At 39.5% G+C, this 13,250-nt stretch overlaps 1 protein-coding gene and 1 long non-coding RNA gene across 12 annotated transcripts in view; one reads left to right on the forward strand and one right to left on the reverse strand.

Moving 5' to 3' along the window:
* The window catches only part of NAV2 (neuron navigator 2), a 541,062-nt gene that overhangs the window by 328,602 nt on the left and 199,210 nt on the right, over positions 1-13,250 (forward strand). The gene's annotated exons all lie outside the window — the stretch shown is intronic.
* Positions 1,137-13,250, reverse strand: part of LOC307216294 — a 49,686-nt gene continuing 37,572 nt past the window's right edge. For all 4 annotated transcript variants that reach the window (XR_013839013.1, XR_013839014.1, XR_013839015.1 and 1 more), the window contains exons 3-4: positions 5,370-5,448; positions 1,137-1,409 (exon numbers count right to left, since the gene is read on the reverse strand). This is a non-coding gene — a long non-coding RNA (uncharacterized lncRNA). The remainder of the gene's footprint in view (positions 1,410-5,369; positions 5,449-13,250) is intronic.

Consider the following 13,250-nt stretch of genomic DNA (forward strand, 5'->3'; position numbering starts at 1 on the left):
GGTGTGATTCCCATAGTACAAAGTACAGGCCTAAAATCTAATTTTGAGATGTGCTCATGGGTATATTTAGCTCCAGTCCAACAGCTATTTGGAAAGAATTGGACTCTCACAAATGGGTATTTCTCAAGAGGCAAGCAGCTGCAAGAGTGTTTGTGTGTGTGTGTGTGTGTGTGTGTGTGTGTGTGTGTAGTTCAGATTGAAGCATGCAATGTGTATCTTTTGTACCTAGAAATAACTACCCCCTCCAAAAACTTGCATTTGAACTAACCCTGAATCTCTACACTGCCTTTTAGCTGTGAATTTTGGCTTGTGTTTCAAAAAGTTTTAAGTTCTGCTCATGTAAATTTTGAACTAATTTAGAATGCTCCCTCTGAAGAGTGCAAGAAGGTTTATATCACTGAGGCTAGGATATCTGTTCTACATGATTTCACTTTCTGCTCAAAATATGTCTTTAATGCTCTTATCACTGTGTGCCTTCTGGGTTCTTGAGGAGAATTTGCCAAAGACGGAATGCTTATTTAGGGATAGTAATTACATTTGGAAAGACTCTTGCATGCTGAAGTTTAAAACTGCAAGGGAGGAACTGATTCAAGGGGATAAGAGATTATGGAGTTTGGAGAATTAGGATTTGATCAACCAATTTTTCTCCAGCAGAGTCCTTCGCCTGACATACATTTGTTAGCTATTTTAACACCTATTGTATTTTACTCGCACACATATGTGCAAAGTATAGCTGCAATTTTAAGAAATAATATTACAGTCTCAAAAGTTTTTCCTTTCTCTGTATGATAGAACATAACTATTCATTAGAATAAGATTTTATTTAAACTGTTTCATTAGAATAAGAAGGGCAATAGCTTTGTAGTAGAGCATCCACTTTTCATGAAGAAGGTGTCACGTTCAGGGCTATTTTTCAGCCATAACTTTCTGGAACTCATTACTGGCACCTCTCAGGTGGGCATCATTTTCATTCTAAGTTCATGTTGTTCTGGCACCTCTTTTTCTAGAAAAAAAGCACTGGTCAGGTTCAATCCCTGGCACCTCTAGTTTGGGTTGGGAATGTCCCATCTGAAACCTTGGAGAACAACTTCCAGCAAATCAGCTAAATGGCACAATGATCTGACTAGGTAGAGTACAGCTTCCCATGCATATTATTAAACTTAATTACATTTCTATTCTACCATTTCTACAAGGATCTCAGTATGGCGTTCATTGTTCTCTTCCTCCGCTTTTTAAACTCACAGCAACCCTGTGAAGTAGGTTAGGCTGAGGAGATAGTGGTCATCCAGCTAGCTTCATGGTCCAACACTCTAACTGCAACCCCAAACTGGTGTCAGTCAGTCACAATATGAATCACCAACCTGTTGGGATCCCCATTCTATTGCAATGAGTTTGGGAGATGAAATCATCTGCAGGAAATAACAGAATTTTTTTTCAATTGTAGTCTCGGGATTCTGAAATGACTGTTCTCAGCAGGGTACAATTTAGGCACTAAGATCAATTAAAGAGAGGTTAGGACTTTATTTTATTTTATAGTCTCTTATGAGAGGCAGAGGGTGTCATTACTGGTGTTGCAGTAAGGCTTTTGGATGGAATTAAAGGCAGTGCTGAAGCAAAAGTTCCATCAGCACAAGGTCAATGGAATGTTCCTTGTACAATGGAATGTTTTTCCCCCTTTCTCCCCCTCCGTGTCCCCTAAATCTGTTTTAGGGGTTCCCCCAATCCTCTGGAACAGATTTGGACACATCACAGGGCAAATACAGGGCAAAAGGGAAGTCCCATTTCTCAAGTGGAAATCATTTGACTTCTGCAATTGTTTAGTTGAATACCGCCCTTCATCTTTATTTTATTATGGTTTTAATATAGTGCAATTGAACTTTTGGAAAGTTCTAGAAATGTTTTCAGTCAATATTAGCTAGTGCTATTACAAGTAGGGAGTTAAATAAATACACTTTGCTGAACTTAGAACAGTTTGTCGGAAAAAGATACATTGCTTGTGTCAAAGAGTTTTCCTCTGAAGATAAATATGCAAGTTTATCTCCTATAATATGGTTTTGCCTTATTTGTCTGTCATACTTCATGCTCCTAGTCTGATTTGGTCCTATTTTATGACAAATCACTCTTGGCCTGAATTGCAAGATAATTTGCTGTCTTCCTTATTGTGCTACACTAATGTTGCTGCCAATGATAATAACCATAATCACCTTTGTAAATAGCTTTTTTGAGTGATTACTTCAAAACCCAAAGAAAACTGAGCTGATTTTTACAGAGACTTGTGTGGCAGTCTTGATTCTCCTTTACTGCCAAGACAAAATGGGTGCATGTCCTTGAAATATGTACAAGAGAACAGAAGTGTGGCCAACAACTACAAGCTATTTTGAAAAAACTTTGTTTGCTGCTGTGCCATATACTCCTTCTGTTCATTTATTTAAAACATTTGTAGGTCACCTTTGAGAGTAAAACTCGAGATGTCCTCCATAACTGAACACAGTAAAATGCAGTGCAATATAATACAATACCACAAAAATTTCCAGACTCCAGTAAAACTGGCAATTGTAAAACAACCAAGCAGCCCCAAACTTAAATAAAAACTGTATAACTTTAACAAGATATATCTATATCTATAACTAGTTCCTGGGACTCACATGTGAAGAGAGCACTCTTGTGCTCAGGTTCTGCTTGTGTGTATCCAATAGGCATCTTGTTGGCCACTGTGAAACACGTGTCTGGGGTAGATGGACCTGTGCTCTGATCCAGCAGGGCTCTCTTTAAGTTCTTAAGAAAACCCACCACCAGCAGAAGAACATAGTATAATAACAGAATAGAGCACTGTTCAAGAAGAGGTTAATGAAAATAGGCAAGGCTTTAATGCTTTCTTAAACACCTAGGAAAGGATTAAATTAATGACTCCTGTAAGCAGAAGACTGTGCAAGGATTTCCACTTGTGCACTGGGACTTTCCCCTCTCTCTCCTCGCCCCCAAATTGGCTTAGGGGTCAAAAGAATCCATGGAACAGGGGCAGGGGCAAGCTGAAATGGAACTATCACCTTAGTGTGTTGTTGAATTCCTCCCCTTGAAACAGGGGTGGACTTTGGTAATCTTTCATAATATGGTGCCCTGTGCAAGGCCAAAATTTTGTGCCTCCAAATGGATCTTCTCAATTATGGATCTTCTGAATATTGCACCCTTGCACCACACTAAATGCAGCATTGCTTGAAGTGTTGTTTCTTGGAGAAGGTCAGTTGGTTGCGTGTTTCAGAGCTGCAAGGCCACTACATTACATGCCATTTTTCTTGTCTCTGCCAGCTTAACTGTTCTTGGAAAAGGGCTCCCATTGCTGGTCTTTCAGGTAACTCAGACCCAATTAATTTAAACTTAAGGCTTTGAAGATCAAAACAGCACTTTAATTTGGGCTCAGTAATGCACCAGCAACTTCACCAACTCTTCAGAAGCCTCAACTGGTTTGTCATGTGGTCCCGCAAGGTATTGGGGAGGCTGGATCAAGTTTCTGTGCAGCAGTGCTGGAGCCTTCAGTCAGAATGGCTGGGGAGAAGACACCCAGTCATGCAGCTCCACTGTAGAACAATTTGTGCCATAGCAAGCTGCCTTAGTTTAACATTGACTTCCTGCTCTGTGCTTCCTGCTCTGTCCTGTGGCTTCAGCTCAACGGTTTTTTGAGAGGAAGATCATCTTCTAGAGTGAAAGAACTACCTGATCCTAAGAACTAATTCTGTGTTGCTGTATAGTTCCTGCAGCTTATATGCAATGGTAACTATGTGAGGCAGGAGAGATGGGCCATGCCTGCTTGTCCTACACCACCAGCACCCCTGATAGCTCCTCAAACACAACCCTCACCTTTGGGGCCATGTCTACAGCAGAGCAGTTTGCTGTATATGAGTAGGTTGCTTCTGTGAGGTGGAACCCTAAGCTCTCCAGGTTCCAATGCATGGGGACGGCCTACACATACACTCAGTAGACTATGCTGCTGGAGATCTGTTTTCAAATGAATGGGCAATACTGTGAATGGAGCAACATGGGGCACTACAATGCCTAAAGATACCCCAGATTTAACAGTCTTAATGCCTTTGCTGCTCGTGGCCAGCTAGGAAGAGAGAAACATCAGCATTCATCAATGCACAGACTTGGGTATTTATACCCTTTACAACAGATCCAAATCCAGCTCCCAATGTTGTGAAAAGTCAGCAATCTGGCCCCTGAGTGAACATCTCTTGGCCCACTAGTTACTAATAATCTAAGGCAAAAGAAGGGAATGGAAAAAGGAAAAGGTGTTGCTGGTTAGCCATTTGGTGTTGGGAGGGAAGAAAGATTGGCAGGGGCACCTCTTATTCTCCAGTCCAAGTGTTCTTCAAAGAACATGAGTGAGGACCAAGGTTTTTAAAACGAAGGCAGTGTCCTTCCTTGCTTTCAGTACAGATTCTTCTGAGAAAACAGAACTCTTTCCTTTCCCCCTCCCTCTGAAACTGAATTGGTTAATCAAAGTGGAACTCATGGCTGCTCCCAGTGTCACTTACTTTCTTTCTGAAGGCATGAGCCCTGCCTATTACATTTTGTTAAATACACACATATAAAATATTTGCATTAATTCTGTAGATATTCTACTTATATTAATAGCCCCTTAAATCCTCATGACAGAATGCCGCCTTTGTAGCTTTAGACCATATAAATAGTTCTAAATACTGGGCTGACTTTCACTTCTTCAGGATAATCTTATGATATCCTTAATACTGAATGGTGGCTGCAGATATTTCCACTAAGCCCTTTTAAGACCTAAATTGGGGTCACTTTGAAGGGGGGGCCACTGTGGGGGCTTGTCTCCTTGCATTTAATAGCAATGTGAGTGAGACCATGAATTTGTGCCCATTTCTTAAATTTGTTCTTGTTCTTAAATTTGGTTAATATAACATTCACTGGAGGATGTTATGAAAGTCTCTTTCATTGCTGACAAGACATCTTGGGCAATGCGGCTGATTGGAAAATGAGGAATTCTCAAGACGAACCCCAAAACAATTAGTGTTTTGTTCACTAAGTGTTAGGAAGAAGAGGCTGGGCCATTTGCCACTGTGAAATTGGTGGTTGTCAGACAGCTGTCTTACCCATTTAGAAACAACTAATGCTAATTGTGCATAATCCTCTCATAAGGAATCAGTTGGCCCAATTGCCAATAAGCACTGTTTATGAAGCCTGTAAGTCATAGTTGGATGCACAGCAGTAGCAGCTTCCATTAATCTGGTCATTTATTTTCTCTCTGGAGATTGCAGAACTCAATGAAATAATTGGGTCTTTCCAAGTTTCCCATAACAGAAATGTTTAAAATATAGCCTAGAAAATAATTATTGTAGCATTTTTACCTAGCTCTTCTCTTGAAAAGCTCCCAGAGTGGCTTTCTGATTAATAAAAACAAGAGAGTCCTGTCATCAGGGTCTCAGTCTACAAGACATAAAAGGAAAAAAAGGAATGAAGAAGGAAGGGGAGAAAGGCAAATGTGAGTCTTAGTTCTTAAAGCTACAGTTCTTAAAATGATAATCCGGGATGGAAACAGTTCAGATTTGCTCTCTAAGGGCTACGAAAAAGTCCTGAAAAATCTCTGTTTCAGACCATGGAGAGAAAAAGCCAAAGGAATCAGACAGTACTGGGCCAGAGGGATCAATGATCTGATTAAAATATAAGGCAAATTTTAATCAGACATAATGGATGGGGGGATGCGTTGAAGGTGTTGTTTTTTGAAACAGCCTTGTTCAAAAACTCAACTGTTGGGGACTTCCGGAGGCGGCGGGACTTCCGGAGGCGGCGCGAAACAGCAATGGCGGTCCTCTTCGTGCTCTGAAGAGGGGCTCCGCAGAAAAGGGTCGTTCGCTGAGGCATAGCGGCGACCCATCAAGAAAAACCACGGGCAGAGTGAGCTCGTGGCCGTGGGACTCGGCGGGCGCCAGAAGCCCCCCCAGAAACGGAGAAGGAACCCCGTAAGGGGCTCCGGAACGTGAAAGGGGGAGCGGCGCTGTGAGTTCATCGCTCTTTCTGAGGGAAGCAAAGCTGCGCGGCTGCTGCTGATGAGCGCCGACCTTTCTTCTTGGAATATCAGATTTGCAACTACAACCCGTGAGTAAGGGGACTTAAAAATTATCGGGACTAAAGTATTTAATTTGGCTGAAAACGGGAAACGTAACCAGGAAGTCCGTTTCCTGACCGTGCTAAAGAGATCAAAGCAAAGTTTGACAAGCGGGAAGCGCTTTGAAAGAACTATAAAAAAGATTGGATTATCGTGCAGACTATTGAACTTTTGGCAGGGATTAAAAGAGACAATTTCGGAGTATCTATGCTGATTTTCTGACTGGATCTTCCTTCTTCCTTTGGGATTTATAAATAATTGAAGAAACCAAATCCGTGGTCTGCCAGGGTAAAGAAGAACTGTCAAACTGCCAAACTGCTGATATTGTTTTTAAGGTTGAAAGTGTTGCATGTAAACGTTACACCATAGAAGAAATAGGGAAACTGTTTCTTGCACCCTCTCTGAGACTTTGTATTAAGTTGGGAAAAGCTTAATGCTAAAAAGAAACTAAAAGACCTTTTAGAACTTCAGTTGTTTCTTCTTTGGATTATTGGGACTGTAAAGAAGGAAAAACCTCTTTCTTTCGGTTGAACTTTATTACTCCCCCTAGAGGACTTTGGATTTATAATTCTCTGGGAACTACATTTTGTTTTGATTCTCTGCTGCCTGGTTGTTTATACTTTGGAACTGTCTCTCTCATGGGAACACATACAGTCTGACCTTGATACACAGACAGGATTGGAATGAGTGACGCAGGGAAAACAAGGCTGGCTAAAATAAAGGCAAAACAATTGGTACAAACAACTTTGACTTCCCAACCACGTAGATCATCTGTCCCGGCTGTTCTAGAAATACAAAAAGGGGCTGTTGAGCAGACATCTACAGGGGATATGGCTTCAGGAGGATCTGAAAAAGTTTTAAATCAGATCCTAGAACAACTGGCAATTCTAAATAAAAAGGCGGACGAACATTTGATTAAAATTGATCAAGCCACATCCTCAATAAATAAATTGACTGACCAGGTGGCTCAACACACACAAGCAATTGGGAATCTTCAAGAAGCAACAGCAGAGAATCACAAACTGGCTGAGGAAGCCAAACAAAAAGCAGAGGAAGCCAACTTGAAAGTTGAGGCATTAAAGGTGGAGGTGAAGCCGTTGCATACACAGATTAGTGAACAGCAGGCCTACTGGTCGATGACTGAACTGAGAAATTGGGAAAGCAATCTTAGACTTAGAGCTATTCCAGAACTTGAACAGGAAGATCTGATTGGTTATCTGACATTAGAATTTTCAAAGTTCTGGGGTATTGAAGAGGATAAGGATTTTAAAATTGTGACTGCTTTCAGATTGGGAAGAGTGACGAGGAGGGATAAACCCAGAGACTGTTTGATCATTTTAAGATCTAAGCAAGAGAGAGATAAAATATTAGGCCTTCATTTTGGAAAATCACTTGACATCCACGGCAACAGAGCTGAAATTTACAGAGACATACCAAAACAGCTTTTGGATCTTAGAGCGACGTATATAGAACTTGCAAAATTACTGAGAGGCAACTCAATTCCTTATAGGTGGGAGTTTCCTCAAGGACTATCTTTTAATTTCAAAGGAAAGAAAGTTAAAATTAGAACAGCAGAAGACCAACAAAAGTTCTTGAACGACCACGAAGAGGATCTACAGAAAGGGACAACAGGAGCCTGGCCACCGCCACCGCTTACACCTATACTGGCACCTACACCCTCGGGACCAGAGGACCAAAAGAAAGGGACGTCACTACAGGACCAATAGATTGACCCAGGATGTCTCTGCAGCTTCTTAGTTGGAATATAAATGGCGGAAATTCCCCAGAGAAAAGAAGAAGAATTTTTCATATATTGAAAAAAGAACAATTGGACATCATCTGCTTGCAGGAAACACATGTGACCAGGCTCCATAGAAAAGTTTTGATTAATAAAAGATTAGGCCAAGAATTCATCTCATCGGATAAAGTAAAGAAAAGAGGAGTGGTGATTTATGCAAAGGAGAGCCTGTTACCAAAATTTTTATTCAAAGATGAGCAAGGAAGAGTTTTGGCTATTGAAATACAGGCCCAAGGAGAAAAATTTTTTGCTATTAGGAATTTATGCACCGAACGAGGGGAAATCAGAATTTTATAGGAAACTGCATGAGACAATCCTGGACTATTTGGACTACACCAACATCATTATGATGGGAGATATGAACGGAGTGGTCTCTACAAATATAGATAAGTCACAAGACCTAAGTCTAACAAAAGATGGCAGACTACCCAAAACTTTTTTTGAACTAACTGACAATATGGACTTAATCGATATTTGGAGGACTAAGAATCCCTTAGGTAGAGAAGGAACTTTCTTTTCTGAGGCTCATCTGTCATGGACAAGAATAGACCAAATATGGACAACTAGAAGGCTGGCACCTATGGTTAGAAAAGTGGAAATCTGCCCAAAAACTTGCTCCGACCATAACACTATGAAAATGGAATTAAGACTTACTCCAATCGGCTCCTTTAGATGGAAAATGAATGACACCCTATTAAGAGATCAGGAGATTGTGAAGAAGGCCCAAAAAACCTTGAAAGATTATTTTGAAATAAATTTGAATACTACGGTGGAAAGGAGAACAATCTGGGATGCAAGCAAAGCAGTTATGAGAGGGTTTCTGATACAACAGAACACGATAAAGAAAAGAATCTAGAATGGGAAAAAAGATAAGATTTTAGAGAAGATAAGAGATGAAGAGAAAAAGTTGAGATCTAAGCCAAAATCGAAGGAGATCTTGAGAGAAATTAAATTTTACCAAGCACAGTACGCGAAATTGATAAATCAAGAAGTTGAGTGGAAAATTAAACAAATGAAACAAAGATCATTTGAATCAGCTAACAAGTGTGGGAAACTATTAGCATGGCAATTGAAAAAGAGACAAAAATTGAATACAGTCACCAATCTAGAGATTGAAGGGAAAGATATCCAGAAACCCGAAGAAATTAGGAAGTGTTTCCAGAGATTTTTCAAAAAGCTCTATACTCAAGGGCCACAAGAGGAGAAGGAGATAGACCAATTTTTGAAAACAAATGGTTTACCAAAACTTGCCCAGGAAAAGAGAACAATCCTGAATCATAAAATAACACAACAAGAAATAGAGGGTGCCATCCAGAATATGCAACTAGGCAAATCTCCAGGTCCGGATGGGCTTACCTCCAAGTATTATAAGATATTGAAAGATTATTTGATACAACCATTAATGGAGGTATGCAATCAGATTTTGGAGGGGAAGAAGGCACCGGAATCGTGGAAAGAAGCCTTCATCACATTGATCCCTAAAGTGGAAACTGAAAAGACTCAACTTAAGAACTACCGTCCCATCTCACTCCTAAATGTGGATTACAAAATTTTTGCAGATATTTTGGCAAGTAGATTTTAAAAAGGATTAAATGAAGTAATTCACAAGGACCAGGCAGGCTTTCTCCCAGGAAGACATTTGTCTGATAATACTAGGAATATTATTGATATTTTGGAACTTTTGCAAACCAACATTAATACAAAATCAGTGTTAATATTTGTTGATGCGGAGAAGGCCTTTGATAACATTTCTTGGAGGTTTATGAAGAAAAATTTGGAAGGGATGGGAGTGGGACGGGGGTTTGAAAATGGAATAGAGGCAATTTATTCAGAGCAGAAAGCTAAACTGATAGTAAACAATGTGGTGACAGAAGAATTTAAAATTGAAAAAGGAACACGACAAGGTTGCCCCCTATCCCCTCTGTTATTTATTTCTGTTCTGGAGGTGCTTTTGAACATGATTAGGGAAGACCGGTTGGTACAAGGAATACAGGTCGGAGTGAAACAATTTAAATTGAAAGCTTTTGCAGATGATTTGGTTTTAACACTACAGGAGCCAGAATCTAGTACGAAGAGAGTGTTAGAATTAATTTATGAATTTGGTCGGGTAGCGGGGTTCAAACTGAACAAGCAAAAAACCAAGGTTTTGGAGAAAAATCTGACACCTTTGGAAATAGATGGGTTTCAGAAAGAGACAGAGTTAAATGTTGTTAAAAAGGTAAAATACCTAGGGGTAAACTTGTCTGCCAAAAATTTGAATCTATTTAAAGATAATTATGAAAAATGCTGGTCAGAAATTAAGAAAGATTTAGAGATCTGGTCAAGATTGAAACTTTCCTTGTTGGGTCGAATTGCAGCTATAAAGATGAATGTATTGCCGAAGATGTTATTTTTGTTTCAGACCCTACAGATCGTGGACAGAGTGGAGTGTTTTGGGAAGTGGCAGAAAGATATTTCTAGGTTTGTCTGGCAGGGCAAAAAGTCCCGAATAAAATTTAAAATATTAACGAATGCAAAAGAGGTTTGCCCTGCCAGATTTAAGGTTATATTATGAAGCTGCGGCTTTCTGCTGGATGAAAGATTGGTTACTCCTTGAGAACACTGACGTCCTAGATCTGGAAGGGTATAATAATGTTTTTGGATGGCATGCATATTTGTGGTATGATAAGGTAAAGGTTCATAAAATGTTTAAAAACCATATTGTCAGGAAAGCTATATTTATGGTCTGGACAAAATACAAAGACTTATTGGAAGGTAAGACCCCGAGGTGGTTATCACCAGCGGAGGCCAAGGTTTGAAAAAAACCCAATATGGAGGCCGGATGGCCGAAATACTGGGAAATAATAGAAAAAATTGGAGATAATTGGAGGCTGCAGAGCTTTGAAAAATTAAAGAATAGGGTGCAAGACTGGTTTCATTATGCTCAAATTCAAGAGGTTTTTAAGTCAGACAAAAAAATAGGATTCCAGGTGGAAAAATCGAAATTAGAGACAGAACTGTTAGAACCTAAGACCAAGGCGCTTTCGAGAATGTATAACTTGCTGCTTAAATGGAACACCCAGAATGAGATAGTCAAATCAGCCATGATAAAATGGGCTCAGGATATTGGGTACAACATTACGTTAGAAGACTGGGAAAGGAATGAAATTCACGGCATGTAATGCCCTGAAGGAAAATATTATGAAAATGATATATAGGTGGTACATGACCCCAGTCAAACTTGCAAAAATATATCATCGGTCTGATAATAAATGTTGGAAATGTAAGGAGGCTGAAGGGACATTCTTTCATCTTTGGTGGACTTGTCCAAAAGTGAAGGCCTTCTGGGAAATGATCTATAATGAGTTAAAAAAGGTGTTTAGATACACCTTCCCTAAGAAACCAGAGGCCTTCCTCCTGGGCATTGTGGACCAAAAGGTGTTAAAGAAGGATAGAACTTTTTTTATGTATGCAACTACAGCAGCAAGAATACTCATTGCAAAATATTGGAAGATACAAGACCTTCCCACGCTGGAAGAGTGGCAGACGCAGTTGATGGACAATATGGAACTGGCTGAAATGACTGGCAGAATCCAAGATCTGGGAGAAGAGACAATGGAAGAGGACTGGAAGAAATTTAAAGCCTATTTACAAAAACATTATAAGTTGTATGAATGTTAAGAATCTGCATGACTTGGAAATTTTAGCTCCTGCAATTAGATTAGGAAAATAGAAAGTTAAGTTATAAGTAAGAAAAAGTTGAAATTTAAAGTTATTTTATGTATTATCTTAAGGTATAAATATTTGACAAAAGGTACTTTAAATTTAGAAGTAAAACACTCTGAAAGATATAAATAAGATACGAAACAAGGTAATAATTTGCTGATATGTTTATTGTAAAGAACGCAGGGTGAGGGAGATGTGGGGAAGTCCAGTTAGTAACCTAAAAATGTATTTTGAAAGTTGGATTGTTTTTCTTTTTTTTTTCTGGTTTGTCCTTCTTTTTCTTTTCTGTAAACTGAAAATGTAATAAAAATTTTAATAATAATAATAAAAAACTCAACTGTTGGGCAGAGGGACAAATCATGGTTTGATGCGGCCTCTAGTGGGCTTCTTTTACATGGAGAGTCCCCAATTAACCCCAGTGGACTTAACTGGCAGTAAGTCGGGACATACATTTAAATTTCCTGCATCCTGAGAGCAATGCTATATTGGGGGGGGGCAGCTTTTGGACACCGTCAGAAATGTAAATAGCATCTCTAAGCTGCCCCACTGCTCAGCAGAGCACAGGAAAGGGGTGAGGTTGGTGATGGGCCCTACTGGTGCACTGGGGTCCTGGCAATTGCCCAAGGAGTGCTGAAGCCAGTTCTGGCTGGTTGGCAAAAATGAAATACCTATTCCAATATGCATGGTGGGTTAGGTTGGAGGATGGTAAAGAATACTGCAACACTTGATGTGGCTACCAGATAGTTTGCTAATTTGTATGACTTCTCCAGTTGGATCTTTTGTTATGCCTAAATATTTTTCAATTTTTTTCCTGTCCAGACAAACTAGATTTTGTACCCTTTTGAGACATAAATCAATTTATTTGTCTTGTCCCTGTTTTTAATATCAAAGGCTAAATCTTGGGTACCTGCCCTGATCCCTTGGGCACAGACAAGCCTGGAGTCCACATAAATAATAACATCCAAAGTAGGCTTCGCAAAACATTTAGTAGAAATATATTTATAGAGCTTACAAAGGGTGACTTTGCCAAAGGTTCTGCTTTTGATCTTACTGGTGTAGTCTTATCATATATACACTTCCATTTCACACAAGCAAAAAAACTTATCTTTCTTTCTAATGGCTTCTGTTAGCTTTGAAACTGGTTTCAGTGAAATATGTTATCTCAATTTTATGTGAAAATTGACCATTTAATTATATTTTGTTGGAATAATCATGGTTTTGCTGTCGTCATCCCTAACAGATTTTATCTTGGAGAAACCATCTGATATCAATCTAAAGGTTGAAAGGAGAGGTGGTTCAAAAGATTTTCAGCTTTGGTCACTGCTGTGTGCCATTGAAAAGCAATTTGCCATACCACAGGCAAGAAGACAAACAAAGCACTTTCAGCTCCTTATGCACAACCAACACATGGTATTCTACAGCAGGGATTGTTGCAAACCTACTAATTCTGTATATCATTTTCCCAGTTATAAAAACCTCCAGATATGTCACACATGACTTGATTTCATGTCTCTCTGTTTAATCTGACCAGGTTGCCAGATTACCTATGTCAACTAGGAGAAATTATGAACTATAGCAGTTTGGACTTCAAGGCAGTATTATCTTCCTTCACCCATTTCT

The sequence above is a fragment of the Podarcis cretensis genome (assembly GCF_951804945.1).
Source record: "Podarcis cretensis genome assembly, chromosome: 1".
NCBI classification, from domain to species: Eukaryota; Metazoa; Chordata; class Lepidosauria; order Squamata; family Lacertidae; genus Podarcis; species Podarcis cretensis.